Genomic DNA, 15709 nt, shown 5'->3' on the forward strand with positions numbered 1-15709 from the left:
AGGGATGGGAGGAAGTGTACGGAGGGATGGGAGGAAGTGTTCGGAGGGAGGAGAGGAAATGTACGGAGGGATGTGAAAGACCTATTCCTCCAGCAACGTAGTTGTGGACACTCGAAAGAAACAGTCATAACCTTATTAATTACCAGTTGTAACGCGCGTGCGCGCGCGCGGAACTACAACATCAATAAAACAATCACAAGAGGCGGAACCCCCTGTAGAGGAAGCCTCCCTCCCCGTACACACGAATAGCTCATAACAAATAGTTAATAAATAGAAAATAACATTCATTAATTCAGTATTTAAGCTTCTTTAAGGACAAGTATTCGACTAAAGCTTACCCACTCCAAGGAATCAAAGAAGCTTACCCATTCCCCAGGAATCTTTGAATATTAGAGGAGAGGCTGAATATCCATTGGAATATTATTTCAGGTTTTGTGAAGTCGTCGTCAAGACGTACCGTAAGGGCGGGAATACTCGGATGACGCCGTTTTCTCTCGTGCCCAAAAGCATTTAGAGAAAACGTTACAGTTAGCCTTATTGTAGGGGTAACATTACTAGATTATGATAATCCTAAGTTTTATGTATTTTCTATACATAGTACTGTGAAATGTGCTTTAGGTTCTGGAGTACTAAATTCCCTGCGTCAATAAGGTAGTCTCCTGTCAAAATATATCAATAATTAGGTAAAGTTATAAATTATAAACGTAAAAATGATATACCAATATGAACATGGTTTACACAATGACTTAATTAATGGATACATAAAGACACTCTATATATTCATTAGTAGATATACGGTAGATATAATGTTAGTAATGATATGGGTGAAGAATGAATGACATGAGTCTATCAGGAGTTGGCTAATCACGGTGAAAAAGTCATTTGCAATTTTCGTTCGATTTTGCAAGACACCGTGACGTCATCCTCGGGGGCCACTGGAGGTGGGGTTGCCCACCCCTAACCCCAATTGGGGGGGGGGGGGGGTTGCCACCTGCTGCAGGTAACCCTCCTCCCAAACCACTGGCCCGGGTCCTCATCCCACCCTTGAGGAGGTTAATGCCATTCAACCCCCACTCCACTCCACCCCAAGGCCTCCACCATCCTCATCCACCGCAATCCACCAGCCGGGCTGGAGGCCATCCACCTCATCCACCAGTTAACGCTCCTTCGCTTGCCTTCTTGTTCAGGGCCCAGGGCGCCGCCCCCCGCCGCCCGCCTCTGGTTCGACAGTGGCCCTCGATAACTACGTCTATCCATAGGTGGTCCGTGTGTCAAGGAGACAGGACAGACCCCGCGCACGGACCCCCTTTCGTGCAGACACGAGCGAGCCTCCAGCCACAGAGGAAAAGATAAAAGATAACGTATCGAATGCAAATTACCTTTCCCATGACACACACACACACACACACACACACACACACACACAGATAGATAGATAGATAGTTTATTGACCACAACAAGATAAGATTGACATTAAGCATACATAAATACAATTAAACGTCTTCACGAACATGATCCATACGTCGTGATGAGCGAGGCCTGGGGTCGAATCCCGCCTCACACAGGGAGGAGGGTCAAGGAGCCAACATTCTTCCACTGGCTGATGTCAGATAAGCTTTTCATCACTGGCTCAGGAGATATTCAGTAAGCTGTTTGTATCTTGAGTGTGGCCACAACTTTACAATGTGTCTCAAGGTGTATGTGTGGGTGTGGGTGTACGTGTGTGTGAGTGTGGGTGTGGGTGTGGGTGGGTGTGTGTGTGTACGTGTGTGTGAGTGTGTGTGTGTGTGTGTGTGTGTGTGTACGTGTGTGTGGGTGTGGGTGTACGTGTGTGTGAGTGTGGGTGTGGGTGGGTGCGTGTGTGGGTGTGTGTGGGTGTGGCTATGTGTGAGTGGGTGTGTCTGTGTGTTTGTGTGGGTGTATGTGGGTGTGTGTGTGTGTGGATGTGTAGGGAGAAGTTAAAGCCCCCCCCCCCCCCCCAAAGTTGTCGATCTTGGAAGAGAGAAGAGTAAGGGGTTGACTACATCACGTCCATTTACGTATTTAAAACAGATCGATGTTGTGTGGGGTGGTGGGGGTGAGAGATGTGGGGGGGTCAGAGCGACTGGAGGACATAGCATGAAATCTAACTTGAGTCTTATTAAAAAAAATGATATATAGAAATACCTTCATAACTTAGGAGTATGTGATGATGGGGGATGTTCAAAGAGATGGGGCCCCAAGAGTGGCACAGCTCCCTCCCTGTACAGGAGAAATAGGTAGTAACACACACACACACACACACACACACACACACACACACACACACTAGCACAAGCCGCTAACGACAGTGTTCCCAACGCTGTCCGTCGTTCTCTGACACGACCGCTAACAACTCTCTCTCATTATTCAGCTCGGGGGGGGGGGGGGGGGGGAGCTGGCAGGTGTGAGAGAGAGAGAGAGAGAGAGAGAGAGAGAGAGAGAGAGAGAGAGGTGAGAGCAGCGTACATCCAAGTGGGAGAGTAATTAGTGCCGGGAGAGGAGCGGCTGCTGTGTGTGTGTGTGTGTGTGTGAGGGGGGGTGTTGACTCCGCCCCAGGGGAGACCTTTGGGGGGAGTGGGGGAGTTATCTGTACGTGGGGAGATAGATGTAGCAGGGGGAGAGAGAGATGGAGAAGGTGGTGGAGAATACAGACATCACTGGTAGATGTTGTTGGAGGAGTGGTGGAGGAGAATAAACATGACTGGTAGATGTTGGTGGGGGAGAGATGGAGAAGGTGATGGAGAATAAACATAACTGAAGGAGTGGTGGAGAACAGAGACATCACTGGTAAATGTTGGTGGGGAAGGGATGGAAAAGTAATGGAGAATAGAGACATCACTGGCACATGTTGGTGTGGGAGGGATGGAGAAGGAGGTGGTGGAGTGTTGGAGAATAGCGACATCACTGGCACATGTTGGTGAAGGAGGGATGGAGAAGGTGGTGGAAGAGTGTTGGAAAATAGACACATCACTGGCACCTGTTGGTGAAGGAGGGAGGGATGGAGAAGGTGGTGGAGGAGTGTTGGAGAATAGAGACATCATTGGTAATGCACTGTTAGGTTCGATGGCCCTGAACACATCATCCCTGCACCACAGCAGAACACTGGCCGGCCCTTATCTCGACGTCCCTTCTATATAACACCGTAAGTCCCCCTGAGCCACAAACCCAGCGCCCTAGAATGGAATAAGGGTCTCTGACCTGTGGCAGCCCTGATCCCTGGATGGTCTCTGACCTGTGGCAGCCCTGATCCCTGGATGGTCTCTGACCTGTGGCAGCCCTTACCCCTGGATGGTCTCTGACCTGTGGCAGCCCTTATCCCTGGATGGTCTCTGACCTGTGGCAGCCCTTACCCCTGGATGGTCTCTGACCTGTGGCAGCCCTTATCTCTAGATGGTCTCTGACCTGTGGCAGCCCTGATCCCTGGATGGTCTCTGACCTGTGGCAGCCCTGATCCCTGGATGGTCTCTGACCTGTGGCAGCCCTTACCCCTGGATGGTCTCTGACCTGTGGCAGCCCTTATCTCTAGATGGTCTCTGACCTGTGGCAGCCCTTATCCCTGGATGGTCTCTGGCCTGTGGCAGCCCTTATCCCTGGATGGTCTCTGACCTGTGGCAGCCCTTATCTCTAGATGGTCTCTGACCTGTGGCAGCCCTTATCTCTAGATGGTCTCTGACCTGTGGCAGCCTTTATCTCTAGATGGTCTCTGACCTGTGGCAGCCCTTATCCCTGGATGGTCTCTGGCCTGTGGCAGCCCTTATCCCTGGATGGTCTCTGACCTGTGGCAGCCTTTATCTCTAGATGGTCTCTGACCTGTGGCAGCCCTTATCTCTAGATGGTCTCTGACCTGTGGCAGCCCTTATCTCTAGATGGTCTCTGACCTGTGGCAGCCCTTATCCCTGGATGGTCTCTGGCCTGTGGCAGCCCTTATCCCTAGATGGGTCGGTCTTTCTGTCCCTAATTTTCACACCCTGCCAGTAACTGTGGCAGTGTGACCCTAACTGTGGCACCCTGGCCCCCTGACCGTGGCGCCCTGACCCTAACTGTGGCAGTGTTTGACCCTAACCCTGGCACCCTGACCCTAACTGTGGCGCCCTGACCTTGATAGACAGAGCCCTTACGTCTCCACTGTAGACCTGTGGTTCGCTGTCTTCCAGTGTGGTACACCGTCGCTCACTGTGGTACACCGGCCCTGAGTGTGGTACACCCTCGCTCACTGTGGTACACCGGCCCTGGGTGTGGTACACCGTCGCTCACTATGGTACACTGGCCCTGAGAGTACCACCCTGGCCCTGATTTTGAGGCCTCCGACGCTATCCGTGGCACCCCGAGCCCCTGACGGGAGTACACACCCCCTCCCCCCCCCCCCCGGCCTTAATTGTAACCCTCTGGACCTAATTGTAAGTCAGCTGGGGGCGACGCCCCCCCCCCCCCCCCCCCCCCCCCCCGTTAAGGACGCCTCTCTGGACATCAAAGGAAGGCCGGCTCCCCTCCCTGGGGCCACAGGCACACACACACACACACACACACACACACACACACACACACACACACACACACACGAGGGGGGGAAGAGGGGCCCCTGCAAGTGTACACCACCCTCCCCCACCCCCTCCTTCTCACTCTACAGTAGAAAAGGGTAATTACACGAAGACCTCTCCCATAACCACCCACTGCATCGTTAGACTCTGACTCTCTCTCACACACAACCAGGAGAGACGCAAGGCCTCTGTTGACCGTGGTTCGGCGTCGACCTGACCTTTGACCCAGTCGTCCACAGCTTCGTCATCGACAGTGTGATCATCAGTCTGGGGTCTACATTGTCTCATTCCATGGTCTGTAGACTTCCTCAGTGAACGTGGTCATACTGTACGCTGCTCAGGGGGGACCATCTCCACCTTCCAGTCCCTCACCTGTGGCCTCCCACAGACTGTACGCTGCCCAGGGGGGCCATCTCCACCTTCCAGTCCCTCACCTGTGGCCTCCAACAGGCTGTACGCTGCCCAGGGGGCCATCTCCACCTTCCAGTCCCTCACCTCTGGCCTGCCACAGGCTGTACGCTGCCCAGGGGGGCCATCTCCACCTTCCAGTCCCTCATCTGTGACCTCCCACAGGCTGTACGCTGCCCAGGGGGCCATCTCCACCTTCCAGTCCCTCACCTGTGGCCTCCCACAGGCTGTACGCTGCCCAGGGGGCCATCTCCACCTTCCAGTCCCTCACCTGTGGCCTCCCACAGGCTGTACGCTGCCCAGGGGGCCATCTCCACCTTCCAGTCCCTCACCTGTGACCTCCCACAGGCTGTACGCTGCCCAGGGGGACCATCTCCACCTTCCAGTCCCTCACCTGTGGCCTCCCACAGGCTGTACGCTGCCCAGGGGACCATCTCTACCTTCCAGTCCCTCACCTGTGGCCTCCCACAGGCTGTACGCTGCCCAGGGGACCATCTCTACCTTCCAGTCCCTCACCTGTGGCCTCCCACAGGCTGTACGCTGCCCAGGGGGCCATCTCCACCTTCCAGTCCCTCACCTGTGGCCTCCCACAGGCTGTACGCTGCCCAGGGGGCCATCTCCACCTTCCAGTCCCTCACCTGTGGCCTCCCACAGGCTGTACGCTGCCCAGGGAGGACCATCTCCACCTTCCAGTCCCTCACCTGTGGCCTCCCACAGGCTGTACGCTGCCCAGGGGGCCATCTCCACCTTCCAGTCCCTCACCTGTGGCCTCCCACAGGCTGTACGCTGCCCAGGGGGCCATCTCCACCTTCCAGTCCCTCACCTGTGGCCTCCCACAGGCTGTACGCTGCCCAGGGGGCCATCTCCACCTTCCAGTCCCTCACCTGTGGCCTCCCACAGGCTGTACGCTGCCCAGGGGGCCATCTCCACCTTCCAGTCCCTCACCTGTGGCCTCCCACAGGCTGTACGCTGCCCAGGGGGCCATCTCCACCTTCCAGTCCCTCACCTGTGGCCTCCCACAGGCTGTACGCTGCCCAGGGGGGCCATCTCCACCTTCCAGTCCCTCACCTGTGGCCTCCCACAGGCTGTACGCTGCCCAGGGAGCCATCTCCACCTTCCAGTCCCTCACCTGTGGCCTCCCACAGACTGTACGCTGCCCAGGGGGCCATCTCCACCTTCCAGTCCCTCACCTGTGGCCTCCCACAGGCTGTACGCTGCCTAGGGGGGGCCATCTCCACCTTCCAGTCCCTCACCTGTGGCCTCCCACTGGATGTACACTGCCCAGGGGGCCATCTCCACCTTCCAGTCCCTCATCTGTGGCCTCCCACAGGCTGTACGCTGCCCAGGGGGGCCATCTCCACCTTCCAGTCCCTCGCCTGTGGCCTCCCACAGGCTGTACACTGCCCAGGGGGCCATCTCCACCTTCCAGTCCCTCACCTCTGGCCTCCCACAGGATGTACGCTGCCCAGGGGGCAACTCCAGGTGGCCTGGCTAACCCGTGGTGACCCGGATATAAACCACAGCTCTGGGAGGCCTGCCTAGCGAGCACAGAGTGAGGGGGTCATCATCTTGGCTCCCCCCACATCTTCCTTCCTTCCTCGCCCAGGGGCTTTGGGAGAAGAGAGGGGAAGGGGAGAGAGGGGAGTTTAGCGGGAGGACTGGGGAGGTTATAGAGGATGGGAAGCACACACACACACACACACACACACACACACACACACACACACACACACCATCCCCTCCTTCAACCTAAATATTTAGGATAAAGCATTTCAAGGGTTTAGTCTCGCCAGGAGAGAGAGAGAGAGAGAGAGAGAGAGAGAGAGAGAGACCTACCATGATAGCAGCCACGGGAGAGATACTAGTGAGTGACCATGGTACACAGAGAGATAGAGAGAGACACACACACCTAGATACAACGACCACACTACTGGTCGCACTTAACACTTCTCCTGCACACTCTCGTCCGTCCGTCCGTTATGACGAGGTTGTGTAATGTCGGTCCGTTCGTTATAATGAGGTTGTTGGTCCGTCCGTTATAGCGAGGTTAGTGGGTGTCTGCTCTTACCTTGGGTCAAAAAAAAAAAAAAGAAAGGTCAGGCTGGGTCACCTCTCTCTCTCTCTCTCTCTCTCTCTCTCTCTCTCTCTCTCTCTCTCTCTCTCTCTCTCTCTCTCTCTCTCTCTCTCATGAACCAGCGACCATCAACACCCGGGGTTCGACCCCGTGCCCCTGAGATCCGGGAGTCGGTCCTGTGACCACTCAGCCACGACGCCTTGATAAAGCTCTGTTGACATAAAACGCACAGGAAGTTACTGGGTTTCGAACCCGTTTCTCTGTAGATAAACAGATAAGTAAAATCGTCGATCAAATTACCTCGCCGATTCAATAAACATAACTGAACTATTGATGCTAATTCTTATGTTATATTACAGTATATCCAAAAATGATATCTAAATCAAAATCAAAGTAGACGTCTCCTACTTAGAAAGGCCCATCAAATTGTATCTTGTGACAGTGTTACCAGCGTCAGGTGTGGCCATAGTCCACATACTTATCAGTATTACCAAAGTCAGCAGTAGTCTGGTCAGTTTCACTTCTAATACGTCATACAATATGCTAATACATCATACAATATGCTAATCCAATTTATTCTGTTGTGATATTTGAAACAAAAAGTAAGAGGAAGATTTCGTAGAATATTATAGATTTCTTCCGTACAAGATAGGAGATTAAGAATGGAATATTCATATGGTGTATAAACTATAGAGTAAATATGAATATCGAGGTTGAATATTTTCTATGTAAAGAATATTAGTGAAAAATATCTGCTGAAGAATATTCGAATGTAATGTCGATGTCGAATATCATATTCATCTAATACATATATATATGCATTGGTTGTTATAAATAATATTTGTCGAATATTTAACAGAACTTCGCCTGGTTGAATACCTAACCACATCATCATCATCTCCAATACTCTAGTCAAATATCGAGTCCAATATTCTCCCCATGGAATATCCCAATCAACCATCCTTCATTTCCAATTCCAATCTAAATGCCAGAGTCAAATGTCTTCGCGTCTCTGCGTTCAAGAACACATTGATCGCCAGGTATTCTCATGGAAGATTGGATTAGAAATAGGATTAATCCTGTCTTAATCTCTGATTGGTTGATTGGTTAATGTTAGGGAAGGGTTGTTGAGGGGGTGAGGATTAGAAATAGGATTAATCCTGTCTTAATCTCTGATTGGTTGATTGGTTAATGTTAGGGAAGGGTTGTTAAGGGGGTGAGGATTAGAAATGGGATTAATCCTGTCTTAATCTCTGATTAGTTGATTGGCTAATCTTAGGGAGGTGGGTGAGGATTAGAAATAGGATTAATCCTGTCTTAATCTCTGATTAGTTGATTGGCTAATCTTAGGGAAGGGGGGTTGAGGATTAGAAATTGGATTAATCCTGTCTTAATCTCTGATTGGTTGATTGGTTAATCTTAGGGAGGGGTTGGAGGGGGGTGGTGTGGTTCGATGCGTCAAAGGTCATGTAAAATACAAGAGGTCAAAGGGTTAAGCTCTACCGGAAAAGTCCCCGGCAATTGTAAGGTCAGTAGTGCAGTATTCATGGAGGCTGTGGCATACATACTTCATGACCCGGACAAACACTGACAAAGATTCGTGATGATAAGAAAAGAAAACAACGAAAACAAAGAATATTGACGTTTTTGAGGTGGAGGAATGGGTTTGTGTGTTTTCAGATGAGGTTTGATGTTTTGTGGTATGTCATTCTTTGTCTGTGTGTGTGTGTCTGTGTGTCTGTTTGTGTGTGTCTGTCTGTCTGTGTGTCTGTCTCTGTGTGTGTGTGTGTGTATGTGTGTGTGTGTGTGTGTGTGTGTATGTGTCTGTGTCTGTCTGTCTGTCTGTGTCTGTGTCTGTTTGTGTATGTGTGTGTCTGTGTGTCTGTCCGTGAGTCTGTATGTGTTTTATGTATGTGTGTGTGTATGTGTGTGTGTGTGTCTGTGTATGTTTGTGTGTATGTGTGTGTGTGTGTGTATGTGTGTGTGTCTGTGTGTCTGTCCGTGAGTCCGTATGTGTTTTATGTATGTGTGTGTGTGTATGTGTGTGTGTGTGTGTGTGTGTGTGTGTGTGTGTGTGTGTGTTTCTTTGTGTTGTTTGTCCTTGTGTTTGTGTGTATGTTTGTGACCTCTCACATCACTCACAAGGCTTGTCACACCAAACATTTGCTCACACACCTTCTCACGTATAGTCTCACAACCTCACACTTCTCATAACATCAACATAGAATTGAAGATTCTCACAACACCTTCCACAACTCAAGATCATTTACTAACGTTAATCACAAGCAAATAACAACCTCACAACCTTCGACGGTTGTTACAACCACGGCAGTAACAATCATGGTGGTGCCAACTACGCTGGTGCCAATCTTAGTGGTGCCAACCACGCTGGTGCCAATCCTGGTGGTGCCATCTATCAGAGGAACTGCTAATTAGACATCGTTGGACACTCCCAGGGCAGAACCTCTCTCTCTCTCTCTCTCTCTCTCTCTCTCTCTCTCTCTCTCTCTCTCTCTCTCTCTCTCTCTCTCTCTCTCTCTCTCTCTCTCTCTTCCTAACCTTCGTCCTTCCCCCCCTCCCCCAACCCTCTTCCTCAAGCCCTCCCTCCCCCCAAAAAAAAAGAAAAAAACATATAATCCCCAATCGAAGGGAGGCGAGACTGAGATAAAGTATAGTGGGGATTGGGCGGGGGATTAGGAAGATAAGGACTGGACGTGTGTAAGGGGATTGTGTGTGTTGTGTCGTCACAACTTGATATATCTCACGTCGACCTGTACACGTGACCCCATACGCTGAGACACACACACACACACACACACACACATCTCTCAGCCACCAGGTCCCTCTCAGCAGCTGTGCGCTGCGAACCATTCACGACCCCACGTATTTCCCTCTCTCAGCGCTATATACATCACTCCTCCTCAGCTCTAACCTCTCCTGAGTCATTATATATGCTATAGTACCTTATATAACTCTTATATATTAGAGGATATCCACACTCTCTCAGCTATATTCTCAGCTGCTATCCCTCAGCTATAGCAATGTCTCCTGGGTCATGTAGTAAGTTACAGCTATAGCCACTGTGTTTTCCTCAGCTCCTAGCCGGATCCTCAGCTATATTTTAGCTGCTAGGCTGAGTGCCCAGGGCTTCATCCTCAGCTACAAGTGGGGAACCCACTCGTGGGTGACTTGTGTGGATGTTTAGTTATCTCAGGGGTTGGTCTGGGTGGTCACTTGGTGTACGTGTTGGAAGGTCTTCCTTGGTGTACCGTCCTCAAATCACCTCTTGTTTGGCAGTCGTAATTGGAGTAGTTGTAGTTAGTGTAGTCGTAATTGGTGTAGTCGTAATTGGAGTAGTTGTAGTTGGTGTAGTCGTAATTGGTGGTCGTAATTGGTGTAGTCGTAATTGGTGTAGTTGTAATTGGAGTAGTCGTAATAGGTGTAGTTGTAACTGTTGTAGTTTGTAATCGATGTAGTCGTAATGGGTGTAGTTGTAATTGTTGTAGTTGTAATTGGTGTAGTTGTAAAATCATCCATTTAATTGGGTTTATGACAATTTGCTTCGTTGGGGAGGTGAGGGAGGGGAGGAGAAGGGGAGGGGGGACCCTTGAGCACGACGGTACGACCCATTGAGCACGACGGTACGACCCTTGAGTACGACGGTACGACCCTTCTGCACGATGGTACGACCCTTGAGCACGACGGTACGTAACCCTTGAGCACGACGGTACGTAACCCCTTACCAGTGATGACCTGGCCTTGACCTGAGCCTTTAGAGGTCACGGATCGTAAAGGTGACGAACTACCACTTCTGATTATATCTCGAATTTATTCCTTCATCCCAAATGGCTTCTCAGGTCAGCTTACGTGGCGTTTCACCTGGACTTTACAAGTTCACAAGACGAATCACTTGTCCACTAACCACTTGCCTCTCTGTCAGTGACCCCAGAATGGTGGTGGTTCGGCCTGCACAAACAACTCGTTCGTGCTAATCCCTATTTCATGAAATTGGGGAAAGACATATATATATATATTTTTTCCCCAATTTCTTCTATACCAGCTGTATAGATATGCTCTATACTATAACCTACGATGCCTATTGAATTACAACCTCAAAATAAGATATTTATAACAACCACCTCCATTACCAGGCAAATTTCACTTCACCCAATTTTCGAGCCCTATTTAAACACCCATTTCCTCCCCATTCTCTGAGAATGTAATCGTGAAAAGACAGACAGCATACTTAAAAAAAGAATATTGTGGTTTGTGAGGTGTGGTAGAGTGTGGTGGGGTGTGGTAGAGTGTGGTGGGGTGTGGTAGTGTGGTGGGGTGTGGTAGAGTGTGGTGGGGTGTGGTAGAGTGTGGTGGGGTATGGTAGAGTGTGATGAGGTGCGATAGAGTGTGGTGAGGCGTGGTAGAGTGTGGTGAGGTGTGGTAGAGAATGTGGTAGGAAGTAGAGCACAAGAGCCAGGCCTTGGCTCTGGTATTGGGAAGCGAGTTAGTGTGTGTGTGTGTGGGGTGGCGGGGGGGGGGGGGCGCTTCGCGTCCATTACTGCTGGCTCACACATGCTCTGAATGTTGATAACCAGGGGAGAGAGAGAGAGAGAGAGAGAGAGAGAGAGAGAGAGAGAGAGAGAGAGAGAGAGAAGGAAAGTATTGGAGAAGGGAGGGGTTCAGCGGGAGGGAGAGAGAGAGAGAATGGTGTATTGGCGAGGTTATCTGGTGCGAGATAAGATAGCAGTGATATATCTTATTTACATTCCCTTATCTATCTATCTATCTCTAGAGAGGAGAAGTCTCTTTATCTTGAGACTATGGTCTCTCCCTGGGGTCGAGGGAGAGAGATTATATCTCTCAACAGAGACTTGTCTACTGTTTACCCAGCCCTTCTGTTGGCCAGGGGGGGTAACGACTCGTTACGCTGGTTCAGCGATAACAACAAGCTGGAACAAGATAAGAAAGGCTTTGTGCAGAGGACTTTCACCCTTAGGAACGATATGATTAGTCATATATATATATATTTATATATATATTTTTTTTTTTCATACTATTCGCTATTTCCCGCGATAGCGAGGTAGCGTTAAGAACAGAGGACTGGGCCTTTGAGGGAATATCCTCACCTGGACCTCTTCTCTGTTCCTTCTTTTGGGGGGGGAAAAAAAAAAAACGAGAGGGGAGGATTTCCAGCCCCCCGCTCCCTCCCCTTTTAGTCGCCTTCTACGACACGCAGGGAATACGTGGGAAGTATTCTCTCTCCCCTATATATATATATATATATATATATATATATATATATATATATATATATATGTATATATATATATATATATATATATATATATATATATATATATATATATATATATATATATATATATACGAATAAAGTGCATATGAACGCGCACCTTCACGTTACTACCAGCGTCTGTTGCTTTCATCGCTTAATCATCCAGTACCCAAGGCAGAGTGAATGGTGTTGACGTGATGATAAAGAGACTCATTATCATAACGAATTTATTATCTCAGATAACATCATCTCTCGTGAGAGTACATCTGACTTGGCCCGAAGAGGCATTAAGATGACGAGACAGTACTTAAAAGTCGGTATTCCGCCGTGACACTGTGTGATAATGGCCTTAAAATTTAATTTCCCCCCTTCGTATGCAAATGAGATTCGTTTACCACATTAGATAAAGATAAAGTCACATGACCACAGGCCTACTGTGTGTGGTGTTACGCCAGGCAGTACAGCTAGCGAGGTAGGGGATAGATAGCCACACAATCCTTCCACTGGAAAATGCACCCCCCTTTCCCCTCCCTTCCCCCCTTCCCTTTCCCCCCCCCCCCCCCCATCCCCGTCCCAGCCCGGGATCAAAAGCCTGGGACGTGTTTGATGACGGGCCAGTATCAACACTCGCCCCCCCCCCCTCCCCCCACGAAAACATCACAATCGCTCCACTAATTTCATTCCCATTTCATTTTCCGCCATCTTGGTCCATAGGGAATATATATATATATATATATATATATATATATATATATATATATATATATATATATATAGATAGATAGATAGATAGATAGATAGATAGAGAGAGAGAGAGAGAGAGAGAGAGAGAGAGAGAGAGAGAGAGAGAGAGATAAATGGATGACTGTTTTCACGGTACAGTTTTCCTGGGATACTGTGTCCCAGGGTCATCCCTATTGGGGGGGGGATGTGTTCCGTGGCTTGCACTAGTGTGGGACACTGTATCCCAGAGCTTCCCATGGTGTGGGATACTGTATCCCAGGGTTTCCCCTGGCTTGGGATACTATATCCCAGAGCTTTCACTGGTGTGGGATACTGTATCCCAGAGCTTCCCATGGTGTGGGATACTATATCCCAGAGCTTTCACTGGTGTGGGATACTATATCCCAGGACTATGCTATGCCAGGGTGTCATCCTCCATGACCCAAAATCATGTCAGGGGTCAACTCCCGTGACCCAGTCTATATCAGGGGGGGTCATCATCATTCCCCCCCCGTAACAGAGGGGTGTGTGTGGGGTGGGATATACGGGGGGGAGGGGGGGTTACACCAGCAACTACACGACAGTTTGTCAGGAAACCTCGCCCTTAAGGGCAGGAGGTTGGTCACTATATACACTTGACCCCTAAGGTTGAGGACATAAGATCCCCTGGGACACACTGGGGACATAAGATCCCCTGGGACACACTGGGGACATAAGATCCCCTGGGATACACTGGGGACATGAGATCCCCTGGGACACACTGGGGACATGAGATCCCCTGGGACACACTGGGGACATGAGATCCCCTGGGACACACTGGGGACATGAGATCCCCTGGGACACACTGGGGACATGAGATCCCCTGGGACACACTGGGGACATGAGATCCCCTGGGACACACTGGGGACATGAGATCCCCTGGGACACACTGGGGACATGAGATCCCCTGGGACACACTGGGGACATGAGATCCCCTGGGACACACTGGGGACATGAGATCCCCTGGGACACACTGGGATCATGAGATCCCCTGGGACACACTGGGGACATGAGATCCCCTGGGACACACTGGGATCATGAGATCCCCTGGGACACACTGACAATGCCTTGGAGGATGTCAACAAACATGGCCTGGCCGTGTTGACACTTGCCGTGTTAATGACGCTCTTCCGCATCCCACTCAACACGCAAGTGCGCTCAGCCGCCGTGTTTACACTCGTGACGTCAGGCGGGGTGGTCGCTCACTTCCCCAACCAAGTCCAGGGAGGAGGGCCGGAGGGTGGAACACCCACGGGCGAAGGGAAAAGCCTGTGGGCTTAAAATCTAGACGGTATAGGACCCCCCACCCCCCTTCCCCACAACCCCCACCCCCAACCACGGCACACATAACCCCCCCACCACACCCCTTTCCCCCTTAACCATAAAACCTGGTTTTCAACATCCGTAGAGTTTTAATACACACACACACACACACACACACACACACACACACACACACACACACACACGTACATACATATGTATGTATGGTTTTCACATCGCTCCACAGCAGAGAACATCTTACATCTTGGCCTGTGTGGACGCGCCCAGTGGACGTCGCAGGCTTCCTGGGCGCTGCAGGAGAGCCGTCCACCCCCTCCCCCTCCTCCCCTCACAGAAGCTCCCACGGAGAGGGAGGAGGGGGTCCTTGGATGCTACTGACGGCGGAGGACCCGCCCCCACACGCTCCTGTAGGAGGGGGTTGACAACCCCGTTCAGGTCGCGCCCATATCATCCTCCACTGACCGCTTGCCCCGTGAACGCTCCCTCCGTCTCAACGCTACTGACAGATGACGAAGGATTTAGAAAGTATTTGTGTGACTCGGTTTTAGGCGAGGGGAGTGGGGGGGGGGTTAGGGGGTACAACTTGGACTTTTGTTATCACACAGGAGGAGGAGCTAGTGGGTGGGGTGGGTTCGTCGGCATAATCATTGTACGTGGGTACAGGGTTCGATTCCCTCCTACCTTCCCCCATCAGAACTTGTCTGGTAATGCTCATATATCGTATAGGGGGGCTGGCTTACGTACGCACACCCATTAAGAAATGTCCCCCATCCGTACCCATATACACTCTCTCTCTCTCTCTCTCTCTCTCTCTCTCTCTCTCTCTCTCTCTCTCTCTCTCTCTCTCTCTCTCTCTCTCATCGAACTGAGTGAACAGACAGCACATCTCTGTGCCTTATGAACGTGCTCGTAAAACTCCCCCACTGCATGATTAACTTGGACTAGATAGATAGAGAGAGAGAGAGAGAGAGAGAGAGAGAGAGAGAGAGAGAGAGAGAGAGAGAGAGTTCCAGATAAGCCTTGATGATAACCGAGATAGTGTAGATAAGAGGGGGTTCAGTACGTCTCCCTGCAGTACACCAGGGCTGACTGCATGAGTCATGACCTAATCTATCAAGACGTGGTTTTACGTCAGGCAGAAGACTGGCGTTAAGCCTCTGACCCCCCCCCCCCCCCCAGCAGGTTGTATGGGTGATGGGGGTTAAAGGTCGAGTGATGGGGGAAGGGGGAAGGGGTTAAAGGTCGAGTGATGGGAGGGGGGAGTAGTAGAGACGGAGGGATGCACATATACAGGAGGAGAGGAGGAGGTGGTACGGCGGGCCTTGAGCAAGA

Source organism: Panulirus ornatus, chromosome 64, assembly GCF_036320965.1.
Source record: "Panulirus ornatus isolate Po-2019 chromosome 64, ASM3632096v1, whole genome shotgun sequence".
Lineage (NCBI taxonomy): Eukaryota > Metazoa > Arthropoda > Malacostraca > Decapoda > Palinuridae > Panulirus > Panulirus ornatus.